Consider the following 14,366-nt stretch of genomic DNA (forward strand, 5'->3'; position numbering starts at 1 on the left):
AAAACGAAGTTCACAAGAGTCAGGCGACTTCGTATATCTGTAACCCAGCCCTAACCATGTTTTATAACTCACGAACGGTTACAAAACATGGAAGAACCTCGTTACAGAATACGAGGGGTCGTGACCCGATAACGGATCGATCCGTTATCCATTTCTCTTAACTTATTATTTAATCCAAATAAAAAACAGTAATCCGGGACAAAAAGATCATTGGACTTAGAATGGATATAGGCCTAAAGAGCCAATTACCCGAGCCCGGGCCTAGCTTAGCATGACACGGTACGACGTGGCGAGCGGGAGCGCACGCGTGTGTGTGGTAGCTATCCCACTCCCTTGTTTTTTGAAACAAGTGTAAGAATCTCCTTATAGGTAATAAAACTCACAACTATTTTGAAATCCTTCAATATGGGACTATTTCACATCATCAAAGTCCAAACACACTCCATAAAGAAGTGGTCCCCATTGTTTTTCTTTATTTGAATTCCCTTTTCTCTTCTTCCTACACCCAATAAAAACAACTCCATCCCCAACACAAGAATATGACACGACTTCCTCCTGGACAAGTAGTCGTTGACAACACAAGGAGCAGACGCAGCTGCAACGTCACTCCGATGCATCTCGGGTGATTTTGGCACCCAAGTTCTTCTTTTTCCTCTCATTTTCTTCATCTTCCTCCCCAACTAATCGACTCTTCTTCTTCTTCTTGGCTTGCAATTGACCATGTCCTTTTTCATCTATTTGGGTGTACAAGAATGGTTAGGGGGAATTGATTGATAGGGTTGTTGATGATGCAGTGGTGGAAGGAGAAGCAGAAGTTGTTAGAGAGTGAGGGAAAGGATCTTCTCATGTTACTTTTGTTTTCTTTTTCATGCATTTGTTAGAAAAAATGGTTTTTTAAGGAATAGTTTTTTTATTGAAAATCCTTTTTAATGGAATCAACGTTTTCTCTCTTTTTATTTTTTTTGTTTTAAGAAAATTATGCAACTCTTGAAATTAATATACATTTTAGAGGCATCATTTTTAATCTTCTTCATCTATTTGATCCCATCCTTTTTACTATTTTTTATTTTTTAGTTTGATATGAATGTTATGAATGTTGTGCATAGTCCTTTATGAACTTGGACGAAATTAAAAAATTTGTTGTAAAATTGAATTTTCAAAATCAATTCATGGAAATCTCATGACATGAAAGTTGTTTGGAAGCCAACATCAATTCATGGAAAATGACCTAACTGTATGATAAAAATGACACGTTTTTTTTTAAATGCCCTATAAATTTTTAAATTCGCCTGATGTTCAATTTTTATAAATGCTTGAATTTAAACATGAGTGAATTTTTTAAAGTTCGCGCAACATATTGGTACATACTTCATGTATCGCAAACTCTCATTAAAATTTAGATTCACATTTTTTTGCAGACTTGAAGAAGTTCACATAACCATATCTGCGAACTTCTCGTAACTAAAATCTAGAATCTTCACAAATATTTTAATAAATTCACATATATAGTACAAAGTTCACATAACCATATATGTGAACTTCCTCTAACTGAAACCTAGAAACTTTGCAAATATTCCACTAAATTCATATATATAGTATGAAGTTCGTATAATCATATATGCAAACTTCTTTTAATTGGAACTTGTAGAAACTATGCAAATATTTCACTAAATTTGCATATATAGTACGAAGTTTGTATAACCATATCTGCAAACTTTATGTAACTTAAACTAGTAGAAACTTCGTAAATATTCTACTAAATTTGCATATATAGTATAAAGTTTGCATAATCATATATGTGAACTTCCTATGAGTGAAACCTGTAGAAACTTTACAAATATTATACTAAATTTGCATATATAGTACAAAATTTGCATAACCAAATTTGTGAACTTTTTGTAACTAAAACATGCTTAACTTCATAACTATTTCACTAACTTCGCATATATAGTACGAAGTTCACATGTAATCGTGCAAATTTTATTTAAGTAACTCAACCTCAAGTAGATCAGCAAATAAGTGGCGATCTGCCCAAATTTTTGACATGCAAATTTTCTTACATTGGCATGTTTGTTGAATCATATATAAAGTTTTTTTTGTTCATTTTGTTTCTTTTTCTCGTTTGTTTCTTAAAAGAACCTTAATCTTTTTTTCTCTAGAACTCAATATTTTTCTCTCCCCTTGCAGCAATTTTCGTGAAAGTTTTTTGTTGCATTCCAACGAAGTTGATGTATCCTTTGCATCAACTTTTCAGGTTAGATCGAAAGATGAGTTTCATAGCCTCTTGTGTTTTATTTTGTTTGTAGATGTGAGCATTCAATATCCCATACGTAGTTGTGTTTGGTTATTGTTGTGGATATTTTTGTATGTTTTTCTGTGTTTTATTTAATATTTTCCACTAGATTTATTATTTAATGTTTACTATATTTATGTTTTTTTCATAGATATATATTTAATTGTGTTGTAGATGGTTTATTTTTGTTTGTATAGCTTTTAGTTAATATTCAATATTTTTATATTGGTGTAATGGGGCTAGGGTTTATTGTGCACAAGCATTGAATAGGGGTTAGGAGATTATTGCGAGTAATTCATTTTGAGAGTGGTTGTTGTAGGTAGTTATATTAATTGAATGTATGAAGTGTATATGAATAAACTTTTCTCACATGCTATTTTCATTAGATGAATGATATATTTTTGTGGTTGGTATATATAGTTAATAATGACCTATGAAATGATTAAAATATATTATCTTAACACTGATTGCCTAATTTGTCTATAGTGGTCTCCAAAAACAATAGTCATAAGGAATTTATGGCTTTGATGTCTTATAAAAATCAGGCATGTAGAAGACTCAATGATCCTCTAGTATAGTTATTTTCTGAACATAGATAGCCAACATATATGAATAGGTGTGTTGGACGACAATGATATAGAATTGATGTTATTTAGTGACAATGTTTACTTAGTTGCTTGCAAAGCGAAAGAAGTTATTACTTGCGAAGTTAAACAAGAAGCAATTGATGAATCAAATTATGAGAATCCTGTGAAGAATGTGTACCTATCTCAGACACTATCTATCATGCTCATTCTTTTGGTGAACATCCAACTGTCCCAAACAGTGAACGATATCTATGTCTCAAACATTGATCTCAGGCACATGGAGGGCATGCAGTTGGCCGAACCGATTAAAGATATAGATTTTTGATGTGCATATAATGAAAAACTTTCATAAACAATTGATGTTGTACATGATCTAAGGATCACTGTAAATGATGTTGAACCACATGGGCATGGGCAAATCAATGTCAGTCATTTTGGTTGCAATAATGTGGATGATATTCAACCTTCTAGGGTAAATTACAAAGCTAGATATAAGTTGTTGGGCTTTGTGATTTATGCTTGAGATATAGGTGTGATGATGTATGTTATATTTTTATGATTAATCATAAAAGTTAAAAATGCATGAATGTTGCATGCACGAAAGCAAATGAAGCGATAGATATCATGAATTTTGATTTAGTTTATGCAATAGAACAATCAATTAGTGGTAGCATCAATGACGTAGATAATGAAAAATTGTATGATATCGATGATGATAACTATACCATGTATGTTGAGCCATACTTATAAACGATAGGAGAGGACTAAGACACTGATGACATTGGACAAATAATGGTAGTTGAAAACATTGCACAAATGGCAATTGGGAAGTCAAAACCTTAGTATGTTGTATAAGTCATATGAGCATTTGTTGGACAGTAGAACTGTTTTATATTTTTATATTAATAAGACATGGTTGAATAAATTCTCATTTAATAGATTCTTATATAATGAATAGCAATTCAAAATCATCGAAGTGAAGGCATCTCAGTTGTATGATAAGTTGCATAATGAAAAACTTAATGGTTGTGAACATTTTCAGTGGCTCAAATAATTGAAAAATGCTTTCAACAAAAGATTTAATGATCTTCAGCATTGTCGTAAGTTTTTGAATGATCATATCATTAGAAATAACTATAAAGTAAACTTCATAAAAAGTTGCAACAACAGTCATTGTCGTATACATGAGAAAGAACCTACAAACTATGGTTGATTGCCCTAGAAGATTCAATGTACAAAGTTGTGTGAATGATCATTTTTTCAAGTAAAGAAGTATGAAAGAAAGCATACATATGATGGATCATTAGACAACTTTGTAGTAGAAAATGTCTCTTCTAAGTAGATTTTAGGTGTTATTCACAAATGTATGCATGATAGCCTGAAGATAACTCTAAGAAAAATCATGAATGACATCATTCACGAGAAAGGTGTAGAGATTACTTACAAACAAGCATGACGTGGACAAAAATAGTTAAAGTTGACACTATATGGTTCATTCGAAGAGTCCTTCAATATGCTTTTTGCCCATTTGAATCATTTGATGAAGGTTAATCGATGATCATTAGGGTACATTCAGACCGATCAGAAAGATCGATTTAAGTACTTGTTATTATTCTTCCGTTCATGCACTGATAGTGTTTGAAAGGATGTCTTCTAGTTCTTATTGTAGATGACATATTCCTAAAAAGAAGATACATGAGTATATCATTGTCGGCCCATAGTATTGATCCTTATATTAAGATGTTTTGGGTAACATTTGTAGTTGTGAATAAGGAGTCAAAGGATTTATGGACGTGATTTTTTTAGTATGTGAATAAAGAGTTTACTATCTTTGATGAATATAATGAGAGATTAGAGTTTACAGTTATCTCAAATAAACATGTCATGTTGAATATTACATAAATCACTTGATAGAAATTTTTTCTAGGAAATTTGGTTCACCATTGATTGCACTTTGGTGGAGAGCAATATGAGTAGCCACGAGACGATAATATAATTATTTTCTTCAAACAGTCCATGAGCAAGATGAAGTTGTATACTATTATATTGCTACTGACGTGAATCCAAAACATTAGGCTAGTCACTTTCTAGCAAGAAGATATGGGTGTTTAACGTTTAATATAGAAGAGGGTTTCAATGTGTGGATTCTTGTAATACGTGACAAGCTTCTAATTCTTCTTATTGAAAGGCTTTGTCTCATGTTGATGAAACATAAAAAAAAAATCAAATAGCAAATAACATGAGTTTTTGTGCCTAAGGTAAAAAAAAAAGATAGTGTTTTTTAATATACTGCTCCAATATCTTATGTCTTCTATATATATCTTAGGTAATTTGCGATGAATACTTATAAACATAAAAAGAAATGTGATAGCAAAAAGGAAACCAAACCCCCATCCCTACCCCCAAGCAAGGACTCAATTGTGGTGCATAAGGTATAATCAATGTTCTGAGTCATATGTGCATACAACCAGTGGTACAATTTTAAGTATATGTGTATATTTATTTTTAATTGGTGATGATAACAAGTTATTGACACATAAAGCAAAGTCAGAAACCACCATAACCGAAAGATCATGAATTTTACAAAGAACCTTTATTGGCAAGTGACATAAGTGTTAGGTTTGAATGTTTATTTATTTGTTCATTTGTGTGTACACTTATTTGTCTCTAACAAAAATGTATCACATATTGCTCTTATATATTATATAGCAAGATTCATAGAAAGACTCAAAGCGATCCACAAGAAGGACATGGAAGATGGAATAAAACTGCCAAACACTATTTACCTTACCTCTTATTTCTCGATGAGTCTCAAAAATGAGGTTTTTGATATTTTTTATGTTGGCTAATAGAAACTAACTTGTAACTAATCATGCACAATTTTTGCATTATATATATATATATATGTGTGTGTGTGTGTGTGTGTGTGTGTGTGTGTGTGTTTATGCATGATTCATCAAAAAATGCATCAAAAACCCATTATTGTTAACGCTTTTCAAGAAACTGCTTTAAAATCAAAATAAAGCTAAAAACACCAATTTCAAACCTTCCTTGCATTTTTACATTGTTTTAATTAGTTTAAGATTTTTTTAGTTTGCAGTTTAATTAGTTTAGATGTTTTCAACTAATACTTTACCTTGTTTAGGATTGTTCTAATTTTGAAATACATTTTTCTAGGAGCGTGTTTTAGAATTTTTGAAAATTAATTGAGGTTTTTAGAAAACACATTTTTGACCTAATTTTTAGTATAAAAACCAATTTTTTAGAAAGAGAGGGCATCTTTTCTCTAGGGATTCATGCCCCCTCTGCCTTCCTCCCTCTCTTCTCTTCTTCCCCTGTTTCGTTCTTGGTCGGTTTCTCCCTCGGTTCTTCCTTCTTCTTCTTTGTTTCATCCTACTTCTAACCTTTGCTATCATCGACTTCTTCTTATCCTCATCGTCGGAGGCACATGCAGCCCAAAGAAAGGTCATTTTTCTTCTCAACCCCTTAATCGAAGGCAAACTGCGAGGTTTGCTTCTTCTCTCTCTTATCTTTACGTTTATGTGCATAGATTATATTCTTTGTTTTTATTCAGTGAATGCATATATTATAAAAAAAATTCAGCATCGCATACATCATATGTTATTTTCTGCATTTTCATGGCATTTAGGATAATTCACTTTTGATTTTTGTTTCTGCATTTAGGTTAAGTATATACTGAAGTTGTTGCATCATTTAGATAGTTTCTTGAAATTTGATTTTGTTCTAGCAAATTTTAGACTATGCAGCCTATAGATAGTTTGTTGATAATTTTTTTTGTAGTCTTCTTTTCTTTTGTTTTTGTGTGCTTTGTTTTGGTTGAGGACATCACGATCACGTATGGATCTACTGGATTTGCATATCAGACATGTTGATTATTGGCAGATCTGGTTGGACACCTCTTGGCAGACGTTGTTCTGGCTTGATCGGATGAGTTCCGATCAAACCAGAACATACCAAGTAATAGCAGATCTGTGAGGTGCACTGGTGCAAACGTGTGCACGTTGTAGTACCTGAGCACAAGTGGGTCTGCACAGCTCGGTTCACACATTGGATCGTGAGAACCAATTTACGCAGAATAATTTTTTTGGCACTGTAAACACCCCAAATTTTCACTCACCTCCCCGATATTTCTACCAAACATCACAATTCATCCCCTGAGATTGCTGGAGGGCAAAATGGTCATTTTTTGAGGCTGAAACTTACAAAAGTCCAAGTTTCATCTACAACTCTCAAAATTTCTCTATTTCAGCTCAGATGTTCAAAATTTTATTCTTGACAGGAGACGAAAATCTCCAAATCCTGGTTCAGGATTGCATTTCATAAGACATGTCATTGCATATCATTGCATGAGCATTTCATATCACTGCACTGCACTGCATGTCATTTTGAGGTCCAGAACCCTCAATTTCAAAATTTTCAATCCAGATTCGAATTTCAACTCTTTTTAAAATCGATTTCAAAACCTTGGGTCTTCAAAATTCTCAATTCTTCCCATTTTACCCTCAGGACTCTGAATTTCAAAAGATTTTCTCAAGAAAACGATCTGGATAGTTTTCAATATGGATTTTAGCCATTAACTTAGCAATTTCATCTCAGATTTTGCCCCTTTTGTCAGCAATTTCAAATATCATTCTTTTACAAAATCACCCTACAGGGGCCACCTCTTTTCAAAATTTCTGCAATTAGACCAAGTATTTCTTATTTTCCAGTTAATCTAGGTTTTATGAAAATTTCAAAAAGAGGTTTTACTGTCTTGCTTTTATTTTAATAAAGAAACGATATGGGGTCCACCCTGGGGTGGCGCCACATAGGCTTTCCTTTTGTAAAAACTTGAATTTCGAAAAACCAAAAAATATAGGAGTCTTGTCTCTGAATTGACGCCACAGGGCCCTTTCTCTCTCCTTCCATCCTCTGCCATGTGTCAGCGTGGGGGTTCACCCAGAGGAGTCGCCACATGTCACTTTCTCTCACCTTCCATTTCTTTGCCATGTGTCAGTGTGGGGCCGCTTTAAGGTGGCGTCACATGTCTTCAGTCACCTTTTCTTATTTCATGCCACGTGTCAATGTGGAGCTTCCCTAAAGTGGCGCCATAAGTCCACCACCTTTATTTCTCTATCCCTTGCCACATGTCACTCTAGGCCACCCTGAGTCGCCACATGTCCATATCTCCTTTCTCCAGAAAAAGTAGAATTGTCCCCCCCTGAGGTGGCATCATCTGAGGTGTTCCCTTCTGCAGCGGACACATGTCTCTCTCTGTTTTTCTCAGAAAAAGCAAGTGACACATGTCTCTCTCTACTTTTCTCAGAAAAAGCAAGTGACACATGTCTCTATCTGCTTTCCTCAGAAAAAGCAAGTGACACATGTCTCTCTCTGCTTTTCTCAGAAAAAGCAAGTGACACATGTCTCTCTTTGCTTTTCTGAGAAAAAGCAAGTGACACATGTCTCTCTCTGCCTCCTTCAGAAAAAGCCAGAATTCAAATATTCAAACTCCAAACTAAGGTGGCGCAAATCCTGAATTTTATTTTTTTTATCTGATTTGAGATGGCACCACATGTCCCTTTCCCTATTTTTCCTCCCTCTTGCCACGTGTCACTGTAGGGCCACCCTAAGGTGACGCCACATGGCCACCCTCCATTCTTCCAGAGCCAACCCAATTCGAATTTGAAATTCCTCCTGAGGTGGCGCCATCTGAAGAGCCTCCTCCAGCAAGCTGACACTTGTCAGGTGTGGAACCACCCTGAAATGCCACATGTCCAGACCACCTTTCTTCAGAAAAGGTAGAAGCATCTCCCCTCTGAGGTGGTGCCATTTCTGAAAAGAAGCTTTCCTTAAAAATAGCTCTGCAACTTGATTTTAGGAAAAAGCAGAATTTCAAATTCCCTTTGAGGTGGCGCCATATGCTTCCTCTGCTCCTGTCCTCTGCCATATGTTTGTCTCTGCTTCCTCCAGAAAAAAGCAAAGGTTCAAAATTTCAAATCCCCTACTGAGGTGGCGCCACTTGCTTCCTCTGTTCTTTTCTTCTGACACATGTCAGTGTGGAGCCACTCTGAGGTGGCGCCACATGGCGGTCTCTCCTTCTTCCAGAGAAACAAAGCTTTGAATTTCAAATAAAAGAAAACTCTAAGGTGGCTCCCTCTGAGGTGGCGCCATATGAGAAGCTCCTGCAGAGAAAATCAAGCCAACTCTTCTGTTGAGGTGTCTTATTTACAAAATTTGCATTTTATTTTTATTCCAAAAATCCAAAGTAGCATCCTCTGAGATGGCGCCACATGGAAGGTCCAGATTTAATCTGTTTGAATTTCAAAATTCTCCAAAAAATCTATAAATACCCTATTCCACGCCCAGTGAGAGGGAGCTCCTTGGTGAGATCTGAACTTCAACTGAGAATTCCATTTTTTTTGTTTTTGTTTTCCTCTGAATTCACACCCTCTCTGGAGTCCATTATCAAGGTAGTCGCACGTCTCTGAGGTTTCAAAACAGAAAAAGAACACAAAGTGAGTTTACATTCTAAGTGGTTCTATTGAAATAATGCCCTTGTCTCGATTTGTATATTGAATTTTTGTTTTGAAGAAAGAATTCATCCGAATGATGCATCGAGCTATTCTCATAAAATGGCATATATAAAAAATAATTATGCTTCCTTGATGTTTTTTAACATTCATGCATTAGTTAGATTCAATTCATATTTTATTTCGTTAAATTAGCATATTTTAGGAATTAGTTAGTTCTTTTTTTTTAGCATTTATTTCAATTCTGTTTAGTTTTTGTAATTCTCTATTTTTGTTAGTCAGTCCACTCATTATTTTATGTTTTTATTTTTCTTTAAAAATTCTAAAAAAATCATATTACGTGCACTTAGTTGTCCCTGATAATCTGCAAAAAAATCGAAAGCATTTGAATTCATTTACTTGGTTCAAAGTTCAAAATACCAAGTCGGGTTTTATGACCCGAGAAACGTTCAGAACATTTGGTCTCAACTTGTAAAATTGATATCTCCCTCATGTGAGATCCGATTTCCAATCCGAAAAATTCCCTGAACTCGAGATTGCGTCTATTATTTAATATGATTTTATCAGATGTTTCTGATTTTTGTTTTGTCTGACAAAAATCTGAGATTTTGGAACACGTGTCAGAGCCTCATTTGAGTTTCTAAGACTCTAGATCGACTTAAGTCGACTGGCTCTCTCTGAATATAGCTTCAAATTCAAATCTGTAAAAAATGAATTTTATGTTATGAATGTCCTTTGTTTGATTCTGAAATTTTGTAATTTTTAGGATAGTTTTCATACCAGTTTCGTATTTTTTATTTCAATCTTCTGTTTTGGTACTTACATCTGTTCTTCTGGTTTATACATGTAATGTTGTATTTTTATTTCTCATCCAGTTGATCAAATGCTGAATACATACAAATAAAAGTTGTTTATATGCATGTCAGTAGTTTTCCATTTAATTTTAGGAAATTTGGATGGTCATTTATTATTATTTTTTTCATTTTCACATCAGATCATGTTGATTTTAGTCCCGTCAGAACCAAATCCCTGTTACCTTGCTCATCATAGTTCAAATCCCAGAACTGTAAAAACCAAAGATGTTCATTTTCATGTTATTTAGCAGCCTGCAAAATATCAGACATTTTTATGGTGGATTTCTTCATTATTGCGTTAAATGCTATGTTTGGTTCATACCCATAGGCGAAATTTGCTTATTTTAGGGTTTTCTTTAAAATTTTGTATCTAGGCCATGTCATTTCATGCATTTTATCATTTTATGTTGTTTCTAAGGGTAGAGGAATGATCTCTACCGAATTTGGCATGATTTGAGCACCGTTTGATGATCGGTTTAGCCGTATCATCAAATCGGGGTCCCCGCGGGACCCTAATCCGAGTGAAAAACAAGCGAAATTTGTTATTTTGGCCAAGTTTCAAACACAAATTCTGATTTTTTACAGTCCTAATGTGTTTAGCAGCATGTCATCATGTCTCATCATGCATTTCATCATCATTTGGTTCAATTCAAATTTCAAAAATCTCAAATTTTACCAAAATTCCTTAAAAAACCTTGATTTTAAAGGTATAACTTCAATATTAGGGGTATTTTGGTCATTTCAACCATAATTCCGAATTTCAAACTATTTATTACTGGATTTTTTTGCATTTTCATCTTTTCAAATATCAAGGAAGTATGAAAATCAGGTTTATATCCAACTAAGTCCAATAATCTCAAGATATTATTGGAAAATCTTGGAAAAACTCACATATTTGAGCTAACCCCATTTCAAGCTTGGCAGGGACATTCAAAGGAAGGAGATGAAGTCTGCAATTGTCTTTATTTCATTTTATTTAGTGATGTAATAATATAAATTTTGGAATAAGAGATTTACTTTTCTGCTTAGATTCAGATACATATCATATAGTTTGAATTTCTGTAATATCCTGATTATGTGATTCAAGTATTTTATTTCAAAAATCACTATGGATGTACACAAATGGCATGTGCACCAACTCTTAGGGAGTTGATGAACTCGGTGGAGTCCATATTTACGACCCTAATCGGAATATGGACGAGACCCAGATTCAGCATCTTTCTACTAGTCGCATCGAGCCTACACTCTTAGGCTATCTTCCAAAATTCACTGCATGCCTTTGATTTTTACAAAATATTTTAGAATTAACTAAGTATGTTGCAAGCATATTTACGGCCATAGTCGGAATATGTTGTAATTTTACTTTAGTTTAATTTTAAAATTACATATTTTCCTGAAAAGATGTTTTCACAAAAAGGCATTCATCCATTCAAATTATTTGCATCATGAAATTACATGCATTTCTCAAACTTTTTCTCAAGAAAAATTTCATTTCAAGGAAATTGATTCCTCAAGAAACTCTGAAAATTTCCAAAGTCGGATTTTCCCAAGTCCAGTTTTTCACGATTTTCTTTGGAAAATGTTCTTTTCTTAAGATTCATTTTCAAAAGGAGTTTCTCATCATTCTCAAGAATCAAAATCGATTTTCAAATATTTCAAGGCTAAGATTTTCAGAATTTCAATTTCCTGAGTTTTGATTTTCCTTCTCCACAGAGTTCTCCTATGAATTTTCAATCATTTTCCAAAGAAAAATTTCAAAGTTGGAGTTTTCCTGGCAAACATTTTCTCTTTCAATGTTTATCTTTTCTCAAGAATTCTCTTCATTTTCCCAAGATTTTCTCACATCCTCAAAAACTTTCTTATGATTTTCAAATCCTTTTATCAGGGCTTCCTTGAGAAATTGATTTTCATCTTTTGCTTTAGAAACATTTTCCAATTTCAAAGCATTTTCTAAGCATACATCATGTTTTCCAACTTGCATTTTACAAAATTTCATAGCACATGCCTGAATTCTCTGTGCATTTAGGATAGAACACGATTTTGATAATTTAACTAAGTCAAGCACACATTTGGTCCTTGGTTCGATTACCCCTGTTAAAGGTGGCAGGAACGGTCGAACCTCGTACCGACAAGTCGAGTCCTATTCTTCGGAATTTTCCCGCAATTTCAAAACGGAGGTGAGTATTTCAAAACAATTTTCAAATTCTGGTCAAGTTTGACTCATAGAAGGTTTTTCCCCTTCTTCCGAAGGGACGGGAAAAATTTTGCGACGATAACAGGTTTGGCGACTGTGATGGGACCTGTCCTTGTCTGATCAAAAGTGTGCTTAACTTATTTTAATTATCAAAACTGTGTTAAAAAAATGTCAGCTTTTTTGCTTTCTGATATCATGCGAACCTAGGAGCCTAGACTCTGACCTAGCTGACATTGATTGCATATAACTTAGGCATGGTTTGGTAGGACTATATTGAGGAGATATTTTCATGCTCACATAGACCTAGGTCTAAACACAACTCTCCTCAATTTAGGATCTGAATGCAAACAATGTATGTTTCTTCAAAAGTTTTCAAAAATCTATCTCTCTAGGACTTAGAGCCTTCTATTTCTTGCATGTGATCATTTTTCAAACCCCCCTTACCTATTTTTACCCGGTCTTCACGTTGCTGGGCTCTCTTCCAGAACCCTAGTTTGGGACAGAGCCTCACAACTGGGCCACTTATTTGGGTTGACGCCCCCCTACCACGTACTAAGGGCCATAGTCCGAAGTATATCGGTAGGCGCTCAAGGATGTTGGAAAAACCTTACCTTAGAACCGGAGTTGAAATTCTATGCCACGTACTTCGGGTCTCAACTCGAGTATATTGGCATAACTGGATTGGACAAAGATGATCTGAACCTAGAGTTAGAGTTAGGGTCCTACAACTGTTTTTCAAAATGATGCATCTAGAGTCAGCTTTTAGGGAATGCTGTATGTGAATAAATGCTTGTGCAGGATGTGACTGTTTATATTATCGTTATTCCTCTAATATTTTTCCCCAAAAAAAATATTTTTCCAAATATCCATATTCTCATCTTTTTCTTTTATTTTCTCAAACCTTGGATGATTTTCCCAAACATCTAATTTCTTTCAAAACTCCAGGTGATTTTCATTCGCTCGTTCTACTGGATCTCAAATTTCAAGCTGCATTTTCTATCCTGCTTGCAAATTTTCAAAATTTTCATAATTTTTCTAAGTCTGATTCCGAGTCTTTCTCTATTTTCAGTTCAATGGCATCCAGTCAAATCGATCCTATTTTTCCAAAAGGTAACATCTCCTACGAGGTGCGACAAGGTTGTCCTGAACATCGAGCTCTTAGCACCAGAACTTTCATTCTCCGGTGGTACTATTCATGGCTCAAAAGCTTTTTTCGCATGTTCCCAGACCATTTGAGTGAGTGCAGATTAGCATTCACAATGCATTTACTTCTCCTTCCTTTTCACAATGTGTCTCTTGTGAGAAATGATCTTGAGGACGTCTCTCAGTCAAGAAGCTTGTCGCCTTATTCATTAATTATCCTTCTTTTATTCAAAATTTTCCTCCCTAGTTACACTGGGGCATTTTTTTGAAAATTTATCTTTACCTCAAAACATCCTGTATGCAGGTAGGATAAACCAATCTCTCATTTTGCATATATATATGCACCCATTTGCATTAATTTTGCATTCATTTGCATCAATTTTTACTCATTCTTATTCATTTGCATTCAATTTGCATCAATTTTTTTCTTCAGGTTAAGGGATAAACCTGAATCATTTTCCATGATTTCCCCAAAATTCTTCAATTTCTATTCACTTCTCATTCAGGATAAAGGATAAATCCTGAGACTATGAATGATTTCTCATCTTAATCATCAATCCCTAACTTCAGTTTACAATCTCTATTGATTTTTCTTCAAAATTCTTCAGATATAATCCTCTTTCCAAAATCCAGTCCCCGCACTGGCGATTTGCAAAATTTTGATCCTCTAATCAGGTTCTCCTTTGAAGATCTAAATTCTGATTCAGACTTCTTTTTTTTCAAACCCAACTCTCAGGTTGATCCGTTTTTCTTTTAGAAATTCGA

The sequence above is a fragment of the Nuphar pumila genome, chromosome 5, assembly GCF_984573655.1.
Source record: "Nuphar pumila chromosome 5, dmNupPumi1.hap1.1, whole genome shotgun sequence".
NCBI classification, from domain to species: domain Eukaryota; kingdom Viridiplantae; phylum Streptophyta; class Magnoliopsida; order Nymphaeales; family Nymphaeaceae; genus Nuphar; species Nuphar pumila.